Source organism: Aotus nancymaae, unplaced genomic scaffold (genome assembly GCF_030222135.1).
Source record: "Aotus nancymaae isolate 86718 unplaced genomic scaffold, 86718_ANA_hifiasm-v0.15.2.pri h1tg000006l, whole genome shotgun sequence".
Classification (NCBI taxonomy): Eukaryota; Metazoa; Chordata; class Mammalia; order Primates; family Aotidae; genus Aotus; species Aotus nancymaae.
In genome coordinates this window covers 42832988-42840692 of record NW_026988417.1, presented here as the reverse complement: position 1 = coordinate 42840692, position 7705 = coordinate 42832988, and positions in this window count along the sequence as shown.

The following is a 7705-nucleotide window of genomic DNA, read 5'->3' as shown; positions in this document are numbered from 1 at the left end:
GCTATATCTCAAAATATTTACACTGGTGCCTTAGATTTGTTCTATAATTACATGAAAAAATAATTACAACCTCTACTATCCTGTATTCACTATTTTAAGTAGTTTTTTGCACTATTAGTTACTTAATAATGCTTATGATTAATCAAATGTTAAATATCTAAATTAAAAGAAGCAAACAAATCAATATGTTAGTAAATTAGTGTAGGAATGAATTACTAAACAAAATAGCATAAATTTATCAGGTTAAATTTCAGAGAAATAAATTTTCTCAAATTCCCTACTTGTTCTACTGTAGGATGTTAATTTCTCACTCTGGGTTCAACCTTAACCCTCTTGAGTTATATATCCAATTAATTATGCATCATTTTTCTACTTCAAAAAACCAAAGCATGTGTATATCTTCTCATTATAGTTCCCTCTTGTTTGTTAGTAAAGTTAATTTGTTATACAAACTTTCAACAAAATGTGAAATTTTAGAGAAGTTTCAAAAAGATACCTAAGCTTCATAGAGTTCTTCTATGTACTGAGGAAATTTTAAGAAGTAAACACTGGCACAAATCAATGTTGACATCTTAAATACTTATTAATGTAAATATTCACTCAATGTAAGATTCTATTCTATCCATATCAATGTAGTAAAACTTGAATTATCAGAATGCAAATATACTTTGAAATTCTGCTGAGGACTTTTTTTATGGGGTCAGGGAGCTGCTACTATCCTAAAGGTAATATTTCCCCTGAAAGTTTGTTTAATACTATGACATGTCACTAATTGCTATTTTGAATGTGTATAAAAATTGGCAACAAAGGGAATTTCTTTTCTCTTTTTCTTTAGTGAGCAAAAGTTATCAGTGTTATTTTTATTGAGATATAATTCACCTATTTAAAGCATACAATTCAGTGGCCATTAATATATTCACAAAGTTATGCAACCATTATCAGTGTCCAGAACATTTTCATCATCCTGGGAAGAAAGGCCATATCCTTAGCAGTCATTTATGAATCCCTTTTCCCCCAAGCCAGCTCCTGGCAACAAATAATCTACTCTTGGTCTCTGTGGATTTGTCTATTCAATATATATAAAATCATACACTATCTAGCCTTTTGTGTAGAGCTTCCTTCATTTAGCATAATGTTTTCAAGATTTATCTGTGTTGTATCATGAATTAGTACTTTATTTTTATGACTAATATTCCATTGTATGGGGCTATAAAATTTTATTCATCAATTGATGGGCATTTGGATTATTTCCACTCTTGGCTATTATGGATACTGTTCCTATGAACATTTGTGTTCGAGTTTTTCAGTGAATGAATTTCCAATTCTTTTTTATATACCATGTACAGAGTGGAACTGCTGGGTCATGTGGTAACTGTATGTTTAACTATTAGAACTGCCAAACTGTTTTTCAAAGTGCCTGCACATACTACATTTCCACTAGTAATTTATTCCTTAATAAGTTACAGTTTTATGTGCCTTCATAAATTCAGTCTTCTCAACATCTTCAACAATGCTTGTTATTTCTTTTTTTTCAGTAACCATCCTAACGTGTGTAAAATATTATTTCATTGTGATTGTGATTTGGGTTTCCCTATTAACTAATGAAGTTGAATATATTTTCATAAGCTTTTTGGCAATTTGTGTTTCTTCTTTGAAGAAATGCCTATTCAAGTCCTTTGCCTCTTTTAAAATTGGATTGTCTTTTTAAGTTGTAAGAGTTTTTCATATATTCTAGATATCAGATATTTAGACCCTTATCAGATATATGATTTGCAAATATATTCTTAAATGTTTAAATTAATAGGTTTTCCAGACATTGCCAAAGAACTATGTACATGTGAGAGTACACCTTCAACATTCAGGCAGACAGATTAACACTCCATTTTAGAGCTTACACACTGCTTACTTAGAACCTGAAGGTCATGGGCATGTACATAGCCATGCATATGTATGTGATCTTCCAGATTCCCAGAAATATTTTATAGCTTTCTGAAGTCCTCTATGTATATCTAATTCCCTATTTTTTCTTTTAATTATTTTGTTTAGCTTATTGTTTGCCCCAAATGTTACCATTGCCTCAGCTAACTGTGAAGATAATTGTCATTGAATATTTCCAAAAACACCCTCAGGAAAAGACTGTTCATATTGGGGAAGGTCTGAGTCAGGTCAAATAAAAACAAGCTTTACCAGTGGGAATTTCCAGCAAACCATGGGAATTGCTTTGAAGGAACTCTATCCCCATTTCTTTCTACTGCTGCTTTTCACTTTGATTGATAGCTATTGCTTTTCAAGGCTACTACAGAACGAGGGAGAAGGTCCTGGGATTAGGGCATTAAAATGTGACAAACTCATTTTTATTACTGGAGTTCTGCTGTTTTTCTTGAGTAAAGACTCTCTGATGGTAAGTCTTTGGTTAACTTTTAGAGTTTTAAAAAAGTTGGTTTTGAGCATTTTTGCCAGTATTTTATAGCTTTTATGGAGGTGTTTTCTATGGTCAAAATAGAGAAGTGCTCAAAGTATGATTTCACAACCCACATGGCTTATTGTCACAAAAAGAGACTTTTTTTTCCCCACAGTGTTCAAAGAGAGGGAGAATAATGAGACCAAATCTCACAGGAAATACCCTTGACGGAGGAGGTATTTCAAGCCATGTAGTGAGCTCCAATTTCATTTAGAGGCTAATTACTAATGTATAGTTACTCAGTTAGGATGAAAGCGGGCCTCATTGGTTATAAAGCCTAATCAAAGTTTGAGGCATGTTTTTCTATGAGGATGTTCTCAGAAGCTATGATTTGGCCAGCACATTGGAGATCTGGGACAACACACAACATCCTTTGGCACTAGCAAGCATTGCTGTTGTGGGCAGGCAGGACTTAGGGAAATAGCTCAGAGACTGGCCAAGAGTAGCCCTGCCACAGCCTACGCTCTCAATGTGTTTGTCAAAGTCTGGGGTTATAGATGTTGTGGAGTACAGCAGTTGAAGCTAATAATTTACATTTATGGTCTGATAAAGTATGAGGTAACATTCTCGAAGAGAGAGAATGTTCTTCCCATAGCAAAACATTATGCCACTCAGGTAGCAAATCATGTACCTGCTTGGAATCATTTCAGAGCTACATAATAAGAGGAAAGGATTTTGGGGGTCCTTATCCATTCCAACTCTATTAGTGTTTTTGAAATTGATATAATTTTAATGTTTATCTTTTTCTGCATAAAGTTTCATTGAAAGGAAATCACATATTTCCTATGCACAGAAAAGCAGTGTGCATCCAGTGGCATTATACAGAATCTTCCAGGGTCAAGTCATTTCTTCGTGTCTTCTCAGAAGCCCATATTCAAATTCAACATAATTTAACTTGTATGGAACAGAGACCACAGGAACAATCATTTTCCTTTTTAGTTATATTTTGTTCTTGATTTTATCACTCTGTGATTGTATTAAAATTCTATGTTGAATTATGCACAGTACAAAATCAAAGTACAGGTGATATGTTAAAAGTTACATATCTCATAACTGAAAGTACTGGCAGTTCTGATCTAATAATAATAAACACTGACCGTTGTATCTAGATTTTCTTTCCTGGACAAAGAATGATAGTAATCAGCAAAAAATCCACTTTTTTATAGCTGGCTCCATTGTTTCAGAGTTTCTTGAATTCTAAGCATCATAATAATCACTTCCCTCAGTACCTAGAAATCATGTGCCTGCATGATAGAATCCTAGCCGGCAGCTGTGACAACGTAATAAATCCAATCACTTCAAAAGAGCTGGGATCTTAGTCTTGATTAAATCAGGCTGCTATTAAAAAGTTTGCTATTTAGTCACCTTTTCTAAAACACTTGTCAGTGGAATAATTATTTAGCTTGAAAAGTCCTACTAAGAGAAACAAAATCACCAGCAACCACTGAAAGTGGAGTTTCAAAGCCTTAGTTTATGAGTGAGAGTCTAGTTCAGCTGACATGTACATGGACATGTACAGCTCCACATGGACAGACTGGTAACAAGATAGTATAGTATTGTTTTAGAATCTTTTTTTAAAAAATATCCATTTCAATTTGAAGCCCAAATGAAATGCCTTTAGTATCACAGTAATTAATAAACCCTGAATCCAACTATGTCATTAGCATATTTGATGGGCTGTCTTCTCACCTTCCCCTCTTGATTTCAGCAACCTCTGACTTTTTCTTGTTTGAACTAAAGAAAGTGCAAATGTGGGGATAAGACAGCCTTTTCATAATCACAGGAACTGTGCATAAACAGTGTGAGCAGTATTTCTGCATAAAATTCTGAATTTACCTATACATAAAACACACTTAATTAAATTGATCTAATCTCAAGCAAGAATCTTCCAAATAATAAATAACTCTTCACTGAAAGTGTTGTTTCTTGCCACCTGGGGACATGAAGAAAAATGAAGAGTGCCATAAATATGTTATTTTGTATTTGCCAATCTTGCTGTTAACTATCATCTTGGCAGTCCTATGTAAAGAAGATTTATTCTCTTAAGGAAATATTTAGGTCATTATTGCTAGAATTGAAAGGAATCAAGTAAAGTATTATTAAATTATTTAATGTTCTGCATATTTAACTGAAAAACCTTTAAATTGGTTGTCTGTTTGTTTTAAAGCAGAGATTCCTAAATTCTGCCATTTGAGAGTGGAAATCACAGTTGGAGAGTAAACAGGATCCGTCTTCAAAATTAGGATGAAATTTCCATTTCACATGTACTGTTGTCAATGTCTGGATGTTGAAACAGATGCATATATACAACACAGTGAAAACACAGTTAAAATTTTGATTCTGAATAATCGAAGTTTCCTATGCGGCTCTAGTGTCCCTCTTCACGGCATTCACCACTGTGTCTATTTGTTCTCTCTTTGCAAAACATCATATCTCACTTGTTAATAGTCACCTGATGAAGCACTACAACTGTAAAAAATACCCCATAGGTTGACATGTGCTTGTTATATTGGTTTTTAATAATTTTATTAACTTGAGCAATTAAAAAATGTGCTAACTGGAACCTTGGCTAGAGGATTATTAGTTCGCATTCATATTTCTACCTAGTATTTTATTTGTACATCCACTTAGTCATTGCTGGGTTTTTGTTTGTTTGTTTAGTCAATTTTTTTTTACTACCAAATTAGACTAATACTGCATTAATAAAGACACAGTGGCCTTCCAGAGTTTAGCATCAGTAAACAATTCCAAGTGTAAATAAATAAAGCTAAAAAATAGTGATCTGGGATAAAAAATGTCTCCCAGAAGACATGTGGCCCTGCATCTAAAGAATTAGTAGGCATTTTCTAGACAATGGAGTGACGGAGATGACCCACTGCTTTTGTTGAGAGAATGGCTTTTCAAAGTCAAGAGAGAAGCTTGCACAAATGAGAAACTGAAAGAAATCCACAAGGCAGAATGTAGAGAGGTGAAGCTGCAGGGGTCAGTGGAGACCAGAATATGGCAGGACTTTTAAGCTATTTCAAAGGCTGTAGATTTTTCTTTTCTTTTCTTTTTCTTTTTTCTTTTCTTTTCTTTTTTTTCTTTTTGAGACGGAGTTTCGCTCCTGTTACCCAGGCTGGAGTGCAATGGCGCGATCTCGGCTCACTGCAACCTCCGCCTCCTGGGTTCAGGCAATTCTCCTGCCTCAGCCACCTGAGTAGCTGGGATTACAGGCATGCGCCACCATGCCCGGCTAATTTTTTGTATTTTTAGTAGAGACGGGGTTTCACCATGTTAACCAGGATGGTTTCGATCTCTTGACCTTGTGATCCACCAGCCTCGGCCTCCCAAAGTGCTGGGATTACAGGCGTGAGCCACCGCGCCCTGCTGTAGATTTTTTTAAGGACAATGGGAAGCCAATTAAAGTTTAGAAACTTGAGAGTAAATGACCAAAAGCTTTTCCGACAATCATTTTGGGTGTAGAGGAAGGTAAGAGTTTGTGTATGACCAGTTGGAATTCTATCACAGTTAATCCAGGGAGAGCGATTATGTACAGTACTTGAACAGAGAGGTGAACATTAGGTATAGAAAAAATGAAGTAATTGGAAAGACTCAGAGCTATTAGGAATATGTTCTTTTCTTAGGATGTCTCCTATATCTTACTCAAATGCCTCTGGTGGGCTTAACCCTTTCATAAGCCTTGTATAACCATTTTAGGTAACTTTTTAAAGGGAATTAAGCTGTCAATAAAAGAGCAGTGGATGTAATTGGAACCTCAGCTTGGTTATTTACTACCTTACCCAGTCACTTACCCTTTTGGAATTAGTTCTTCCTAGGTTATAGAGTGGAGATCTAAAATGTCTAGCAGATAAAACACGCACAGTTATTTTATAAATCATATATAAAAAATCGCTGTTATTCAAAGAAAGTAAATTCAAATAGATTATTCGCAATAATTATGCATCTTGAGGAAAATCAGAGTGTAGAGAAGGGGAATAAACTATCTCAAAAACTCATTTGTGAAGGAGAAATTCAATACTCCATGACACAATCTACATAACAGTCTGTTGTTTGTCACATTAAACATCTGCAAAATCTCTGTTAGCCTGCTCAAACCAATTTAGAGTCTGGCTTTGGAACCATAATGCCAATCTCTCTTTCTATTACATATTATATGAACATCACATCATTTCCTTCCCCTCCTGTGTGGACCACCAGAAAGCTGACCCAGTATTGCCTAGCTGCCATATCTGCGGCATTTTCATTATTTATACCATGCATCTGCAGGGCCAGAAAAGTGCATGGGCAGTGTCCCAAGTGTCCCAAGTTGATGGGTATACTTCTCATATTTTTGTTTACTGGAAATATTGATGTCTCTTTGATAATGGAAAAAAAAATACAACTACCTCTGAATTAAATTATTTTAGAATTTCCTGGCATACATCTATGTTTTCTGAGTTCCCTATTAGGAAATAACTTAAATAATTAAGGACTGACTTTGAGTTTTTTGTTGTTGTTGTTGTTTTTCATTTAAATCACTCTTTTCTGCAAGAGTAGTTCTAAATGGCCACATACAAATATTCTCCTATTATTTGAGAAGATGAGGTCATTGGAGTGCTTTTCTGGATTCCACTAAATAATCTTTTGGTTGGAATCCAAATGTAGTAATGTTTAAATATGGGACACCCATTTATACATAGAGGGATACTCTTTATTTTACTGCTAACAACTTTCTTTCTTTCTTGAGGGAGGCTTGTGCGTTTGCTTTGGCTTGAAATGCTTTAAGGCACAGGTTAAAGGCAAATATGCCTTTGATCCTAAAATTGTGCCGGTTAATGTCACTGGAGGTGGTTGTAAAGGGATTTTTGTGTTTGCTTTTTCTTCCCTATTTGACTTTGCTACATTATTCATGGTCACCTTTAGTCCATCTGGCAATGCATTTTTTCCCCTCTTTATTCGTAGTGCCACAAATATGTGATATTATCACCAAGCCTAATAATGTTTGTCGAACACCCTCTAGTGTGAAAAGCAACTAATGAAAGGTGTTTGGTGGAATCTCACCCCCTTGTCTCCTGCCTACCCTAATACCAGTGACTAGTTGCTTGGACAGAAGTGTGTTGTGCTCATTTGAATCCTTTGTGCTCATTTGAATCTTCCTCCAGTGTGATTTCTGGTTTGATTCCCAGACAACTGTAGCTAGTAAATTTCCGAGGAACTTCAGACAACCATAACAATTTATATGCCTTACATGAGCTGGATCTT